We start from the raw sequence: 17149 nt of genomic DNA, 5'->3' as shown, positions 1-17149 counted from the left end.
TCCTAATATGATCCTCAAAATAACTCTACCAGGACTGTCTTCTTATTCCCTTTTTATAGATGAAGAATCAGAGGCTCACAAAAGTTCAATAAATTTTTCAAGAATTCAGAGCTAAATGATGAGACCAGGAAAGGGTTATTGGTAATCTTATGCCAAAGCCAGGATCCCTTACAGGAAACCACCACTTCTAGATTATGCTGATTAGAATATGCAGTGTGGGTTACATATTCTCCTCACCCTGACCTTGACTTAGTCTTCTCACCCTAACCTTGACTTCTTTACTCTAACATACCTGGTTTTTGCTTCTGACTACCTTGCCTTTGCTGCAATGCCAGTGTTTTAATGGAATGATCTTCACTCATGTCATAGGAATGGTCTCTGAGTTACCGTCTTTCATGTTGGTAATTAAAGCCTCCCCCCACCACCACAATCCTTGGAGAAACAGCCCCATTAAAACCAATCCTAGGAATATGACTTATTAATTCTTACTATGTAGTTACTCTATTTATTTATTTGTTTATTTATTTATTTATTTATTTACTGTTGTTTAGTTTTTATGTCAAAATCATAAACTTAACTCTGCAATCCAGCTAGACTTGGAGGGGAGTAAGGAAAATATGGACCCCACAGAACTGCAGTAAGAGCACAAAGCTTGTAGGATATTTCAAGCAAATGGGAGTGAAGGGGTGCTCCCTTGACCTACAGAAGGAATGGGCTGGTAGTTCAGATAAAACATGAGTAAAATTTATTAGATTTGTCCACAGTCTGCATTGGTGATCTTCTTGTTGGTCTTACCATTCCTGGATCCAGAGCTATGCATGGCTTCCACAGTACTCATGCCCTCTTTGACCTTGCCAAAGACCACATGCTTGCTGTACAACCCCTTAGTCTTGGCAGTGCAGATGAAGAGCTGGGAACCATTTGTATTGGGTACAGCATTTGCCATGGACAAGATGCCAGGACCCATGTGCTTCAGGATGAAATTCTCAACATCAGATTTCTCCCCATAGGTTGGCGGACTTGCTATCAGTGTCATTATGGTGTGTGAAGTTCCCACCCTTGCACAAAATTCCCTGAATAATCCTGTGAAAGGAAGACCCTTTTTAATGAGATCCTCTCTCCCCAGTGCTCAGGGCACGAGAGTTTTATACTGTCTTTGGAACTTTGTAAACAGCTTGAAGGAGATCCGACCCAAGGGCTCACCGGCCATGCAAGGTCAAAGAACATGGTGGGTTTGACCATGATTGGGTGGCCTGGGTGGCTCTGGAGCAGGGTTTCAAGGCAACTAGTTATCCATTTTTTTAAACATTTTATTTATTTATTTGACAGAGATCACAAGTAGGCGGGGGGGAGGGGGTAGCAGGCTCACTGCTGAGCAGAGAGCCCGATGTGGGGTTCGATCCCTGGACCCTGAGATCATGACCTGAGATGAAGGCAAAGGCTTAACCCACTGAGCCACCCAGGTACCCCTATAGTTATCCATTTTAATCCTCATAACAGCCTATAGGGCCAGGCACCAATATCCCTGTTTTGGGGATGAGGCAGTAGAGATGCAGAGAGTAAGAATTTGCCCATGGTTGGGGCTTCTGGATTGTTGAGCATCCAGCTCAGTTGGTTGAGTGTCTGACTCTTGATTTTGGCTCAGGTCTTGATCTCAAGGTCCTGAGATTGAGTCCCGCATCAGGCTCCGTGCTGAGTGTGCAGCCTGCTTAAGATTCTCTCTCTCTCTCCATCAGCCCCTCCTTCTTCTTCCTGTTTGAGAAAAACAAAAAAACAAACAAACCCCCAAAACAAAACAAAACAAAACAAAACAAAAAAACCAGTTTGTCCAAGGTTACTCTACTAGGTGGTGGAGACAGGAACTGAGGCTCGAATGCCACTCAGTGCCAAATGTTTTGAGCCTGGAGTTTCTATTTTTGCACCATAAAGAGCTTCATTACATTTTTAAATTAAAGGATTGGTTGAGTGGATTTTTATTTAATAACCTCTTTACTCGATCCCCGGTTTATAGATTAAGCAGTTGAGGATAAGAACAGTCACATGGGAATGGAGAGACAGAGCTGGGGTTTGTATCTAGGTTTAATGGTCCTCAACCCCTCATGTGGTACCAGATAGGGAAACTTGGGTCTGAATTATCTCCATTCAGGGGCTTTTTAAAATACATTAATTACTGAATTCTCCCATTTAGCTTGGGAAACCTCTGGGGCTAAACCTCTAAATGCTGGTCTTTGGTTCAAACGCTCTCCCTCCTCCCCTCCAGGGTAACTCTCAGCTCTAGAGGAGAAGGTACAGTTGGTGATAAGAAGGCATGTGGATTTCATAGACTGTAACCTGCGGCTGTGTCTAGTAGAGATGAGCAGGCTTTTGAGTCCAGTCCAGGTCTGGCGCCAAATTTCTTGTTCAACCTCATCTGTTAAACGTCTGTCTCATAGTAGTGCTGAGAGAATTGTAAAAAATACTGTGTGCAAAGTGCATACAGCATGATGTCGGACACAAGGGAAGGGCTCAGTGCACCATTGTTATAATGAGAACTACGTTTACTTGCCTTGGGCTGAGAGGTATGATTTTCCTGAGCAGGAGACCCTGCACAGAAGAACTAAGTTACACTTAATTCATCGCCATGATGTTTGTCTTCTTTGACCATAAGTGTTTATAATTTCACAAGGGGGCTATGAATACTCATGGGTTTATCTGAAACATCACTGACTTTTTCCAAATATGTCTCTTTCCCTTGCCCTTTTTATATTCTCTCTCTTGCCTTTTCCTCTCTCTCTTTCAAAGGATGCACATAATTTTTATTCTCAGCTCAAATAAACCATATATGGGGAAAGAAGTGGGAGAGAAATGCATTAACCAGAATGTCAAATAAATGGAAAAGAGCAATGAGGAGATATGATTGATTTCCTTCTTTGCTTTTTTGAAGTGTTTTTAAAAATTTTTAAAAATATTTTATTTATTCATTTGACACAGAGAGGGAGAGAGAGAGCGAGCGCGTGCACAAGCAGGGGGAGCAGCAGACAGAGGGAGAGGGAGAGGGAGAAATAGGCTCCCCGCTGAGTAGGGAGCTTTGTATGGGGCTCGATCCCAGAACCCTGGGATCATGACCTGAGCCGAAGGCAGACACTTAACAACTGAGCCACCCAGGTGCCCCTTGAACAGTGTTTTAAAATATATCTCTATAAAATTTCATAAACCAAAATCTGGAAATAGGCAAAACAACTCCACAAACCATGACCTCACTGTCCTAGTGCATTTTGTTCAACCCCTTTTAGTCTTTTTCTCTACGTACTTTTTTGAAATGCGGATGTAAGATGGAGGATAAACATCTTTGTACTGTTTCTTTTAACACATTGCTATAAATCCATAAAAAGACATGGATGAACCTTAAGTGAATACCTCTAAGTGAAAGAAGCTAATCTGAAAAGGTGACATACTTCATGATTCCAACTCTATGTTGTTCTGGAAAGAGCAAAACTACGGAGGCAGTAAATTGATCAGTGGTTTCCCGTGGCTTGGAGGTAGGGAGAGAGGAATGAATAGTTGAAGCACAAAAGGTTTACAGCCAGAATTATTCTGTGTCATATTCTAATGGATACATGACATTATACATTTTTCAAGACCCATAGACCTGTACTATACCAAGAATGAACATTACTGTATACTATGCAATTTAGTTAATAATAATGTATCACTATTAGGTCATCAGTTGTATCAAATGTACAACACGAAGGCAGATATTACTAATAGGGGAAACTGTATTGGGAAAGGTGGTACATGGGAATTTTCTCTACCTTCTGCTCAGTATTGCCATAAACCTAAAACTACTCTAAAAGCAGAGACCATAAAAAATAGATATAGTAGAATTTAAAATTTTGAACATCTGTTGTGTCCTTCAAAATAGTCTCCTCAGACGTTATGTGCATGTTTTAATGATTTTGTCTTTGCTAAAAACATGTTATAAGTTCTTGTTGAAAACTTTCTAGAGATTAGGTGGGTGAGCAAGATAGAGACACCATTTTTAAATTTACATTTGTTTATCATAGGAAGTTTGAGTGGAAATGAGACCTTTTCTCACTTGACTCACAAATTGGATTTGAAGGTTTCTTCCAACCTTCCATAGAGCAAATGGATCCTGGTGGAATATGTGGATAGCCTCCCCGGAGAGTGCTTTGAAAGAGAGTAGTGCTTCTTTGGATCATGAAGTTTTACATGAGAGAAAAGGAAAAATGACAGCATCATATTTGTACCTGATTTTTTCTTTCATGGGACAGGGGACGTTGGTAACATGTGACTACCAAATCACAGCAGACCTAGACCTTTAACCAAACCCTAGTTCCACCATTTGCCAACTCTAGAATTCTGGGCAAGTTTGAATCCTCGTTTGTTTTTCCTTAAAATGGGGGCCATTATCTTGGACAGTTTACGTGGAATTTAATGGAGAATGCACAATCTGTGCTTGGAATGTCCTATTCCAAACTGCTCAATCATGGTAGAAGTTATTACCAATAATATTGTTTTTATCAAGAGAACATCTGAGCTTAATATTATCTTGTGAGTCTGGTATTAAAAAACTAAAGGTAGGGGCGCTTGGGTGGCTTAGTCTTTTGGGTGTCTGACTCTTGATTTCAGTTCAGGTTATGGTCTCAGGATCCTGGGATCAAGCCCTGTGTAGAGGAGTCTGAAGATTCTCTCTTTTCTCTCCGTCTGCACCCTCCCCTGGTCTCTCTATCTCAAATAATAAATACATAATAAAAAACTAGATTTAGATTTATAGAAAGAGGAAAACTTTGCATGAGAAAATTTGCATGTCAATAAGTTGTCACCTCATTTGTTAATATCTGTTATTTTTAAAATCTCTTCTTTTTTGTAGCAGTTAGGATACAAAATTTATGACCTACTTTTTAAGAACTTGAGCTTATATAAGTTTACATGTCACTTTTGCTTGCTAGTGTTCTGATCTCCTTCAAGTGTGAAAGGAGCTTCTCTGTTGAAGCCAGTACATTGAGAATTGCCCATAACCTGTAGCCCATCTCAGCATGGCTGAGATCTGTAAACTGGAACAGTCATGGATGTGTTACGTAAATGTGATTTGTCAACTGTGTCACAGTGAAGGAAAAGATTGAGAATTTCTGTTTTGGTTCAGTCCATGTGTCAGCTTGTCATTCCTCTTACCCTTCAAAGTCAGATTCAGCTGCTACTACAATTCCTGGGGGCAGCATCTGGAGTCCAATTTGTTTTTCCGGAGAGTATAATTTTGCCTTAACATACACATTTTCAAGCAAATGTTAATATATTGAAGAGGACTGATAAAGTCTTCTGCTAATTCCTGAACCCCTTGGTTGGTATTTTAGGAATAAATAGAAAAAAATATCCAAATAGAACTTAGGAAAGGATAGAAATTAATTTTAGTAACAATATAATGCCAGTTCCAAGCCTAGCTCTTACAACTGACCATCAAGTTAATTTAATTCCTCAAACCCCATTGCTCCAACAAAATGTTGTTTAAATCAATTCATTCTTTCATTAGGCTGCCTAAGAGCACCGTGGAGTGATGAGAAATTACTGAGATGGCATTCATGTTTCAAAAGCCCCTCAGTTTCACTTCATTTTCCATCCTGACATGGGACTAATGTTCTGCATTTGCATGCTGAAATAGTATTTTTAATTGTAAAAGTGGTGTTGTTAAATTACCTTCAAATGAGTTTATTTTAAACGGTTCATTAAAGTTTTTGAAATCATTCCCTGCATGATTGCATCTCTTCTCCGCTTTGATGTATTACATTGCTCACCAAAAACACAGGCTCTGAGAGAAAAACCTTTTCTTGCAAGACTCACAGCTCCTGATCTGGCCGGTTTTGAAGTGAGAGCAGCAAAAGCCTCATGCTACTCCAGAGTGGCTGAGGGCACCCGTCTCTGGCACCTCCGCCTCGGGGCTCAGGGGAGGGGTCAAGGCAGGTGGCTGTGTTCTGCAATAATGGAAGGTCAAAGGCACAGAGGTTTCAAAAGGCTTGTGTCAATTCAGAAGATGAAAAGCAGCTCCCTCTGGATAGCTAGTTTGGGTCTGAGATTTAAATACATCTCAGAGATTCTGTGTGTTCTCTCTCATTTTAACGTTTGTTCCCCTCTCCGCCTGCCCCCCCACGCCCTGCCAGTGCACTTCCGCACAGCTGCCGCTCCACTTTTCATTATTTCTCCTGTCTCTGTGTCTTCTAGGACAGCTGCCCTTTCTTATCTTAAGCTCAGCAATTACTTTCTCAAAGAAGGCTTCTTTTACCAATAATATGATTTTCCTGAGATTGTCGTTTGTATGTTTATGAGAGTTCCTTTCTTACATTATTCACTTATAGTAGGTTTAGGGGAATATGAAGTTGCAGTGTGTTGATGGAATAGATTTGAATGTGATTTTTTTTTTTTTTAGTTATGGTTATGAAATCTTAGTTTCCCATTCAGCCTACCACTTTCTGCAATGGTAGAAGCACCCAAAAAAATCACTGAGCAGGGGGGTGCCAGGGTGCCTCAGTTAGTTAAGCATCTGACTCTTGATATTGGCTCAGGTCACCATGCCAAGTTCGTGAGATTGGATCCTTGCATGGGGTTCTGTTCTTAGTCCAGAGTCTACTTGAGATTCTCTCTCTCCCTCTCCTTCTGGCCCTCCAAATGGTTTTCTTTCTCTCTCTCTTTAAAATAAGTAACAGCTTTGGGAGCCTGGAAGGTGCAGTCAGTCAAACATCTGCCTTTAGCTCAGGCCCCCTCTATCAGACTCCCTGCTCAGTGGGGAGTCGGCTTCTCCCTCTCCCTCTGCTTCTGCCTGTCACTCCCCCTGCTCCTGTTCTCTCTCTCTCTTGCTCACTCAAATAAATAAATAAATAATAAAAATTAAAACAAACAAAATCTCTTTAAAAAACACATTAAACAAGAAGGTTATCCACTGAGGTAGATCATGTGGAGAAAAATTGTGAAGTGGAGAGCCAGCTGTGTTATATGCTCTAGTATGCGATGTCAGCACTTTACAACTTACTGATCAGGGGATGGTTTTGGAGGTATTTCATATCTCATATGAAGGTATCTCATATTACTTGTTAAATAAGATCCAAACTCTGCTTAATGACCCAAACCATCCTAACCTTGAGTAGAAGCAGCATTTACATTTCTATTCGGACAGAATTCCAGCTTTCCCCCTTAACATCTGTTATTGAAAATGCTGTCTTTCTGGTGACAGTTAAAATACCATAGTACTATTATGAATTAAAAATTTGTTCTAAAACTTTTTAAACAATGATAATGGCCCAATTATCCAATCATCGATTGCTAAAGCCAATGTCAAGAATAGAACTCCTGTTTCCTCATGTAAGCTACAATTCTAGATCTTGCCCTTTAACCTTTGGCTTACATTAACTTTTCCTTGAACTTGTAGCACTCACAGTGCATTGGCATGCACTTACTGAGCACCTTCTATGTGCAAGACACTGTAATACAAACTGTGAGGAAAACAAAATAATAAAGATGGAAAGAAAATGAGAGCTAATCCTCATTTTCTCTGAGCCGGTTACTGTACTATTATTTATTTTCACCTGTATTATCTCATGACAGCCTTTTAGGTTCATCCTCATTTTAAAGACAAGGAGGCTGTAGATTCTAATTTTAGCCCTCAAGGGATCTACAATCCAGTGGGGAAATAAGGTGTATACACATAATAATATAAAGAATACATAATGCATATCAAATGAGTATTTCCAATGTGACTTCCACAGGTGTTGAAAAAGAAGTCATAGATTTGGGTTGGGCTAAGTAGGAACATCTTTGATACTCTGGTGGGGAAGGAACTTCATTCATGCTATAAACACTTTTGGAGTGCCCACCATAGTAGGGTAGGGACTGATTTATAAACAGGAGTATCAAGGAGGGAGTGACTATGTGACTTGGTATGGGATTTAAATGAAAGAGGAAATGTAATATATATAAAGTGTTGGCCATAGCTCTTTGAGTTTCCATGAGCTTATTTGAGTAGTTTTACATTTTCTTCATTTCTGGTAGTTCCTTTGTTCACATTATAAAATTCATGAAAACACAGAAGAGCTTGCATTTTTGATGTTTCTTCTCCTGTAAGCTCTTGTTTTTATTCTAACTTTGAGTTAAGAAATTCTGTTTCATTTTCCAGGATTCAGGGTGTAGTTGGTTTTACAAATTTCAGTTTGACTAATGACAACAATATAGTCAACATTTCAAATTCACTTCCACATTACTTCTCCCATCTGTTGGTTTTTTTTTTTATGTGAATATTTTTAGTATTGACAAAAACACTATAGGCTAAAAACTGATATTTGCGTCTTGATTTAGAAGCTGGTTTGGATGATGAAAACTTGAGATGTTAGTTCAAACTACGGTAAGAAAAGATTCCATTGCTTTATTAGAAGTGAAATCTTTTGTTGAAACTATTCATTGAAATGATATAATGAATTAGCCCCAGGTTCCACACAGCATAGTGTTTTGTTGCTGACCAAGGAGTGTATTGAAGAAAATCTTAATCTGTTTCCTGTGACATCAGAGGTTAGGATTTTTCTCTATTTCCAGTTTCCTTAACAGCTTGTTGATAGTGCTACCAAAAAGAGGTTTAGGAAGCTATATATATGTTACATGGCACAAGGAACTTTGTAGATGTAATTAAGATTACTGACCTTAAAAAGATTATCTGACCTTAAAATAGCAATTTATCTTGGATTATCCTGGTGAGCCATGAAATCACATGAGACCTTGGAAAAAGAAATATCTCCTAGGATGGTAGCAGAAAAGGAAGTCAGGAGATTTGAAATATGAGGATTCAGGATGCTGTTGTTGCCTTGAATCTAAGGCACCCATGTGTCAAGGCACTGAAAAGGAACTGAAGGCTGTCCAAAACCTGAGTGAGCTTCCTTAGAGCCGTCAGTAAGAACCTGGCTTAGTGGACATCTTGCTTTCAGCCTCATGGGGTCCTGAGCTGAGAACCCAGCTAAACTATAGTGCCCAGATTTCTGACCCACACACCTCTGAAATAATAAATGGGTGTTATTTATAATTTACCATTAACTTTATGGTAATTAGTTAATGCAGCAGTAGCAAACTAATATATTCAGCAAGGCCCCCAAACCATGCATAATCTGCCCCTAACCTCTCTCTCTGGTTTATCTTGCTTTACTTTTCTCACTGCCACACCCACTACTTTGCAGCAATGCTGGCTATAGTATGTTGAATTATAGTCTCCAAAAGATATGTCCAGGTCCTAGCCACCAGTACACGTAAATATGACCTAATTTGGGAAAAGGCCTTTACAGATGTAATTAAGGATCTCAAGATGAGGTTATGCCCGGTTAGCCAGGTAGGCCCCAAATCCAATGACAAATATCCTTGTAAGAGATGGAAGAGAAGCCCATATGAAGATGGGAGCAACAATTGGCATTGCATTGTCCCAAGCCAAGGAAACATCTAGAATCTCTAGACAGAGCAATAGGGAGGGAAGGAGTCTCCTGTCCAGCCTCCTAAGAGAATTAGCTTTGCCAACACCTTGATTTAGGACTTCTGGCTTCCAGAACTGTGAGAGAATAAGTTTCTGTTAGTTTAAGCCGCTTCCATTGGGGTAATTTGTTAGAGCAGCTCTAGGAAACCAACATAATGACTTTTCTGGTTCCTAAAGGTGTTGCAACCCTTCCTTTCTCTGGGCCTTCTCAGCATTTTGGAATTTGTGTGTCTCTCCATGTACTTCTTTCCCCAACTCTTTCCATTTGCCTAGCTGACTTCTCATGTAGAAGGTCTCAGCTCAAGTGAAAGTTTTTTTAGAAATACTATTCCTAGGGGTGCCTGGGTGGTTCACTTGGTTAAGCATCTGCCTTCAGCTCAGGTCATATCCAAGGGTCCTGGGATGGAGCCCTGCATTGGGCTCCCTGTTCAGCAGGGAGTCTGCTTCTCCCTCTGTCCCTCACCCTGCCTCACCCTGCTCTCCTGGTCTCTCTTCTCAGATAAATAAATAAAATATTTGAAAACAAAACAATCAAAAAAACAAACAAAAAACCAGCAAAAAAAAAAAAAAAGAAAGAAAGAAAGCCAGCCTATTCCTGACCACTCTTCTCCATCACTCTGCTAAAGTTTAGGCTTCCCTGTTACATCCTCTCACATCAACACATTCTTTCCTGTGCTTATTTGCACAATTATTTGTTCTGTGCGTGTGTGTGTGTGTGTGTGTGTGTTTAACTCTTTCCACTAGACTGTCTGCTTTAAGAGGACAGTCCTCGTTTCTGTATTGCCCACAACACCTGTCACAGAGCAGGTGGGCTATAAATATTTGTTGAATGAATACATGAATATCCCTTCTGGCTCATTCCATTTGGGAATATCAAAGGGATCAATCCCATGCAAAGATCAATGGAAAAAAAAAATTTAAACATTTCACTTCCTACACCCAGCTCTAATGCTTTTTCCCAAAGTGCCAACCTTCTATTCAATTTTATTCATATTCAAGCTGAAGCAATGATGGGAACTAAAATGCGAACTGTTGAAGATAAGCAGAGAAGAGTTAAGACTCCGAGCTTCTGCCTCTAACCTTCTTTTTAAATGCCTTTCAGATTTGTTGCAGAAGAGCAGCCGCTGAAGGGAGGAGTGTGATGCCTGTCTGACACCCACATAATTGTTTATTTCTGAGCAGACAGCCTATGCTATACACATTAGGGTTTTTTTTTCCTTTTTATTTGTTTCCCCCTTTTGTTTAAGTCAAAGTAATTATGTTTGCATTAGATTAAGCACTGACTTGTTCTTGTGCAAAAACAATGGAGATTTGTTTTCCCTCCCCATCTCCCATTCACTGTGTCAGTCCCCAGTAGCACTGAGCAGTGAAGCCGCAGTCATTGCAGACTTGGAGCTGGATCCCGAGAGACATTTGCAGAAAGGAAAGGGGGCAGGTAGGAAGGGAAATGGAAAAAGAGGAGACTGGGGCTATTAGCAAAATAAAAAATGTAAGAATGCTTTTGGTTTTGCTTTCATGGGAGGTTTCATGATGAGCTAAGTTCTTCCCGTAGTCACTTAATGCAGCAGAAGAGTAATTAAATCCTTTGTGGCCCTCGTCATTCCCTATCTGTTTATTGTGTCTTTTATGGCCAGTGGGCTTCCAGGATTTTCCCTAGATGCTCTCTCCTTAGTTCCCTCCCTCCTTAAATTTTTGGGTAGGCTCTTGGACAGAATTGCCATGAGAAGCTCTGTGGTAATTAAAGAAGCATGGGGGAGCTTCAGCTGACCTGGGAGAGGTAAAGACTCTGGAGGGGGTGCTGAATTTCCTTGTCTCTTGGAAGCCTTTGAAGAATGAGAACAATGACCTTCTGGATCAACAGTGACCAAGTGGGAGCCATTTAGCTCCAAAATCAGAATTGTGATGATAATTGGAATCTCTCCCTCTAACTGTGGAAAGCAGACATCTCATTTTCTTCATGGGCTCACAGATATTTTTGAGCTTTTGGCCTGGTCAGAATGACTAGGTTTCTTAGAACAGGAAGCTTTCTTTCAGATCAGGACCGTATTTGAAGCTTTCCCAAAATTTTCTTGCTTTTCTCCCATTCCCTATCTTCTCTGCCGCTGGGAGGCAGTGTAGGGACATGTGGAGACTTCGAGAAGCTTGGAATAGAATTCAGGCTCTGCCATGAATGGGTTGTGGGAACATCAGTGTGTTACTTAATCACATCAGGCTGCAGTTTCTTTTAATTTAAGTGGATGGGATAATGTTCACTTCAGGGGCTTGTAAAGAAGAAGGTGATAATGTAGGAAGAACATCAACACAGTTTCTAGTACAGGATCATTCAAGACTGGCTAGAAAATCCCAACAAACTGTGTCTTTGGTGGGTTATACTAGTAGCTTAGATAGCACCACTATTTCCATTTACTTAGTACATTACATACAGTTTCTGCTTTACCATAGAACATATTTTATCCTCAGACTTGTGTTTTAAGGTAGGAACATAATTTTTTTCTTTCTGGGTTACTTAGACTTTCATCATTCAAGATGTCTACGCTTAGACCTGCCTTATGCCGTATGGTCCCCTGTTTCCACATTTTTTCAGTTTCAGGGATTTTGATAAGAAGAGAAAGAACTTAGAAGTGATATTTTTTGAACACCTACTATGGTATTGAGCCTAGGGGACTAACATAAAAGCACTTGATCTTTCTTTTAATTGAAATATTGTTGATATACAATATCTTACTACTTTCAGTGTACAATATAGTGATTTGACATTTACATACATTATGAAATGACCACTAAAGATAAGTGTAGCTACCATCTATTAACCATACAAAGTTATAATATTTACTGTATTCTTTATACTGTGCTTTAAATCTCTGAAAAGCACTTGCTCTTGTTTTTTATTTTATTTTTTTACAAATTTATTTATTTGATAGAGATCACAAGTAGGCAGAGAGGCAGGCAGAGAGAGAGGGGGAAGCAGGCTCCCTGCTGAGCAGAGAGTCCAATGCGGGGCTCGATCCCAGGACCCTGGGAACATGACCTGAGCCAAAGGCAGAGGTTTTAACTCACTGAGCCACCCAGGCACCCCAGCACTTGCTCTTTTTTAAATATTTTTTAAGATCTTACTTATTTGACACGGAGAGAGATCACAAGTAGGCAGAGAGATAGGCAGAGAGAGGGGGGAAGTAGGCTCCTTGCTGAGCAGAGAGCCTGATATGGGGCTCAATTCCAGGACCCTGAGATCATGACCTGAGGCGAAGGGGGAGGCTTAACCCACTGAGCCACCCAGGCATCCCCTAGCACTTGTTCTTTTAATGAAACCAATTCTCCCTCTGTTCTGAAGGATAAAAAGGCGAATTCTGAAAGTGGGACAGAATAGGGTCTAGGCTTTCTTAGTGCTTATGAATACTAGAAAATTACCCCTTTCCATTCAGAAGAGACTTCCTGGAAGCTCAAAGAACTCATCTTCTCTCCACAAAGTGATTAATGCTTCCCCCTTGACGATGGTTCAGAGGGTCGTACAGAGGACAGCACGCATGAGGGCTTGCGTGTTGAGTGGCACATCTCTGCTGGCTTTGGGTTCTTCATGACGAAGCAGGCAGCTTTGAGTTGTGGGTATTGTTCCTTGATCCCTGAGAAAAACCTCCAGTTTCTTTTCTTCTATAACCTCAGTAGGCCCTATTTTGGTGAGTTATTGTATGTCCCTTAACCACATGTTACATTCAGAAACAAGAGCTTGGTATGCAGAGTTTGAGTAATGCGCTGAAATGAGGCCATTTCTCTTTGTTGACAGCAACCCATTAACCACTCAGACCCACACTCGGGCATCATTCAGGGCATAGTCACACTCCTTCTGAGGTGGTAATTGCAACACATTGAGTTATGAAGGGAATCTGGGCTCCCCAAAGCCAGAGCAGATAGACATACTTGACAGGTAGTTTCTAAAACTACCTTTTGTTCAGTGTAACTTGACATAATGTAGTTAGGTATTGTGTATTTTCACTCTCATTGTGTGAAAGTGAGATTCAGTGTTGCACTTTAACATCTTGCTAACATGGTAATAAGTTTTTGGATTACTAAGAAAGACCTTCCACCAAGCACCATGCTGATGCCTCATTGTTTTTGAAACTTTGTTTACTTTAAAGCTAACTGAAGGAATGTAGGTAAGTGTAAGGACCTATTTTATATTTTTATATTTTTGCAAGGGGCTTTCATTGAGGTTAAACAAAAACCTTGTTGTTTAATCCTTATACTGTCCCTGCTCCCCTTCCCCTAGGGGATTCACTTAAAAACAAGTCCCAGAAACCAGCTCCAGGTAACAAAGCCCAGATACAAAGGTGGGTCAGGCCAGGTAGAGACATCGATCAGTGGGGGGATGCATACTGTCTCCCTAGCTACCAAGGATATGGGCCCCTGCCCTTTGGTAGCCTTTTTGGTGCCAATCCCAATCAAGGTGTAATAGGCTGGGTCAAATGTCTACTAGAGTAAATTGTAATTCAATTGGTCACCTAGCATCACTATGGAGTTTCCTGTGAGTGTTCAAATCTCATTGGTCACCTGTGTGTGGCCAGGCCTGACCGCATGGCCTTTGCCCTTAAAAGCTAGTCTGTGAAACAGAGAAGTGTCGCCCTCTCTTGTAAGAGGTGCGTCCCCGAACGTTTGGTTAGATTCTTGATGCTTGGCGTGAAATAAAGCTTTGCTTGACCTTTGCTTTATATCAGTCTCGCTCCTTTAATCATGGACCCATTATTGGGGCATAACAGTAAGCACAGTAGCACAGCTCATAGAGGACCTTTCACAGTGTGGGGTGGGTGTAGGCCATGCCACAGAGTTGTGCACCATAGTGTCTCTGTCTTATGTAGTTATAATCGGACGTTCCTATAAAAGAAGCCTAATGTTATAGAACAAGCCTGCAGGGCTGTGTGAGAGGGGCCCTTTGAATGATTCACCTTGAATGATATCCCCAGTCTGGCACATAATATATAGTAAATATATATGCATTCTGTGAATGAATGAATAAATGAATGGTATGCCAGGCAAATGAAAGAGATTGCATGGTGTAAGAGAAGAATTATAGGCTTTAGAGCAAAGGGGAGAATTCTGGCTTCACCTGTTTGTTGTGTGATTTGGGGTTAGTCACTGATTCTGTTTCTCATATGTAAAATGGATATAATAAGCTTTTCCTTCTTTGTTTGTGATGAATTAATGAGAAGATACTTAAAAAGAACCCAGGATAAGTAAATGTGTATGTATATACATATGATTATATGTACATACCTATGTTTTTGTTTCCTCCTTTGTTCTAAAAAGGATTTGAAGTACCACAGAAACATCCAAGTTATTAAGACTGCATATAAAAGTAGAGAAGAAAATATTAGTAAAGGGAAATTAAAGATGGAGAAAAACTTAAGTATAATCAAGGCTGAATGTATATAAATTACAGGGTATATACATTTCTACACTATCTAGAAAAGAAAATGTTTGGCTCTGAGCTTTCTAGTAAATAAAACAAATAAATTAATATGATAAGATACATAATGCACATTGTTAGTCAAATAAACAAGCACAGCACCAACAGCACCTTTTCAAAAGACTTGATCCTAAGAAAAAAGAAAGATTTGCTGTGAACTATGTTGTCCATAAACAGACCTCACTGGCTGTTTCTATTAATGCATATCATATCCAGTAAAAATTATGCCTTAAAATGGGAAGGAGGACATAAAAACTTGCAATTTAAAACACTGATTTCTGATGGTATTACTTATTACTAGGACAATATTAAATTATCCAGTTGTTTCATTTTAGGACGATATAAAAACAAATAAAAAATAGAAGAAATGGCCAGATGGATAGTCAATCAGAAAAGGTTGGCTGTAGAGTTTATAAATAGGAATATTTTGGAGTCATATTTTCAGAGGAAAAATCAACTTGCTGGGGCGCCTGGGTGGCTCAGTTGGTTGGACGACTGCCTTCGGCTCAGGTCATGATCCTGGAGTCTCGGAATCGAGTCCCACATCAGGCTCCAGCTCCATGGGGAGTCTGCTTCTCCCTCTGACCTTCTCATCGCTCATGTTCTCTCTCACTGTCTCTCTCTCAAATAAATAAAATCTTTCAAAAAAAAAAAACAACGTGCTGACTTGATTATAATTACCATGATTATGATTTAAGGTTATTTTTAATAATTCACTTTTTATTTGGTACTTTTGTCACATAGTTTGCTTCTACGTAAATTATAATCTTTGTAAAATGTTATTATCCATGTCTTAAGCAGTCAGTAATCTTTCGTATTTCCTTGTATTTCCCTTTTTGGTGTTGTTCATTCTTGGTTCTCTATGCTTTTATTTGAAATCATTTCCCTTTAGATCAAGGAAATTCCTTTATTTTTTCTTTTTTACAGTAGAATTGCATTCCAGTGAATTATTTCAACGCTATCTGAGAATATCTTTCTTTTGCTTTCATTATTAAGGGATATTCTTATCAAGTATAGAATTCTAGTGTTGGCAATTTTTCTTTTAGCACTTTAAAATGCTAACATAGTTTGTTATGACAAACATAGTTTCTGTTGAGAAATTAGCTGCCATTTTCCTTGTTGTTTCCCTGCTTGAGAGAGTGGGGCTTATTTCTTTGCTACCCTCTGGCTGATTTTATGATTATTCTCGTTCTTTTTCCTTTTGCTTCTTTCGGTTTTTAACAGTTAGACTTGTGGGCGTAGGTGTGATTTTTCCTTGTATTTATCTTGCTTCAGATTTGCTGAGCTTCTTCATTGGTGAGTTAATATCTAGATGCAGTTAACTCCAAAGTCCTAAGTCATGAGTCCAGAGGGTGTGTTATGTCTTGAGCTTTGGCCGTGGTCAGATTATCTTCCAGTTTTGCTTGAAACTATTCAGTCACAACTTTTTAACTTCTAACCTTGTGTATCTTTTCAGGGGAAGTACCTATTGATTTCATTACCTTTCTCTTATTCTCAGCCAACCATTATCTGCTTCTTACACTTGGGTGAAACTCAATGCACAAGCACAATCAGATTTAATAGAAAACTTTTAGTGATCATTCCTCAGACAGTTCCGATGGGAACAAAGGCCAGTCCAATGATAGCTTACTTTTTTTGACTTACCTTTTTTTTTTTTTTATTTTTTTTTTTTTTTATTTTTTCCAGAGACTGTAGCTGCTGGGTGTTTGGTGGATCAGTCAATTGACAGATGCCAGTTAACAACAAAAGAAACATTACTTAAATATTACAGACTTGAATATGAAGTAGATTGGACTATTTATACAAACTCTAGAATTTATACAATATAGTCCTGGTTGAAACATTCCATGAAAGCTTCGATAATTTTAAGACACTATCTACAAAATTATGGCTTGTTTTATGTAGTAGTTTGATGATAAATCCCTGTTTTAGAAAATAATTCTTGAATGTTTTCCTTATACATTGACAAAAAAGGATAATTTAACAATGGAGTTGCTGTCAAAAGAATTGAAAATATATTTTCCATTTACTTGCAATTTCTTGAATGCTGTAATTTAGCTATATTTGCAAGGGATTCATACTGTTGCATTGTTGATTCCTTTATGGAGGGCATATAGTTCTTCAGTCAGAATTACTACACTTTGGAAGGCCATGTGGTATAAAGTAAGGAAGCACTGAACTTCAAGTAAAGAATTTTAAGT

The 17149-nt window shown here is 39.4% G+C and overlaps 1 pseudogene; it reads right to left on the bottom strand.

Moving 5' to 3' along the window:
• Positions 1–748: 748 nt before the first annotated feature.
• Positions 749–1242, bottom strand: LOC101694035 (annotated as a pseudogene).
• Positions 1243–17149: the final 15907 nt, after the last annotated feature.

This window comes from Mustela putorius, unplaced genomic scaffold, assembly GCF_011764305.1.
Source record: "Mustela putorius furo isolate JIRA1106 unplaced genomic scaffold, ASM1176430v1.1 tig00003859_pilon_pilon_pilon, whole genome shotgun sequence".
In the NCBI taxonomy this organism is placed as follows: domain Eukaryota; kingdom Metazoa; phylum Chordata; class Mammalia; order Carnivora; family Mustelidae; genus Mustela; species Mustela putorius.
The sequence above is the reverse complement of the archived record's forward strand: the minus strand, read 5'-3'. Positions and strand labels throughout refer to the sequence as shown.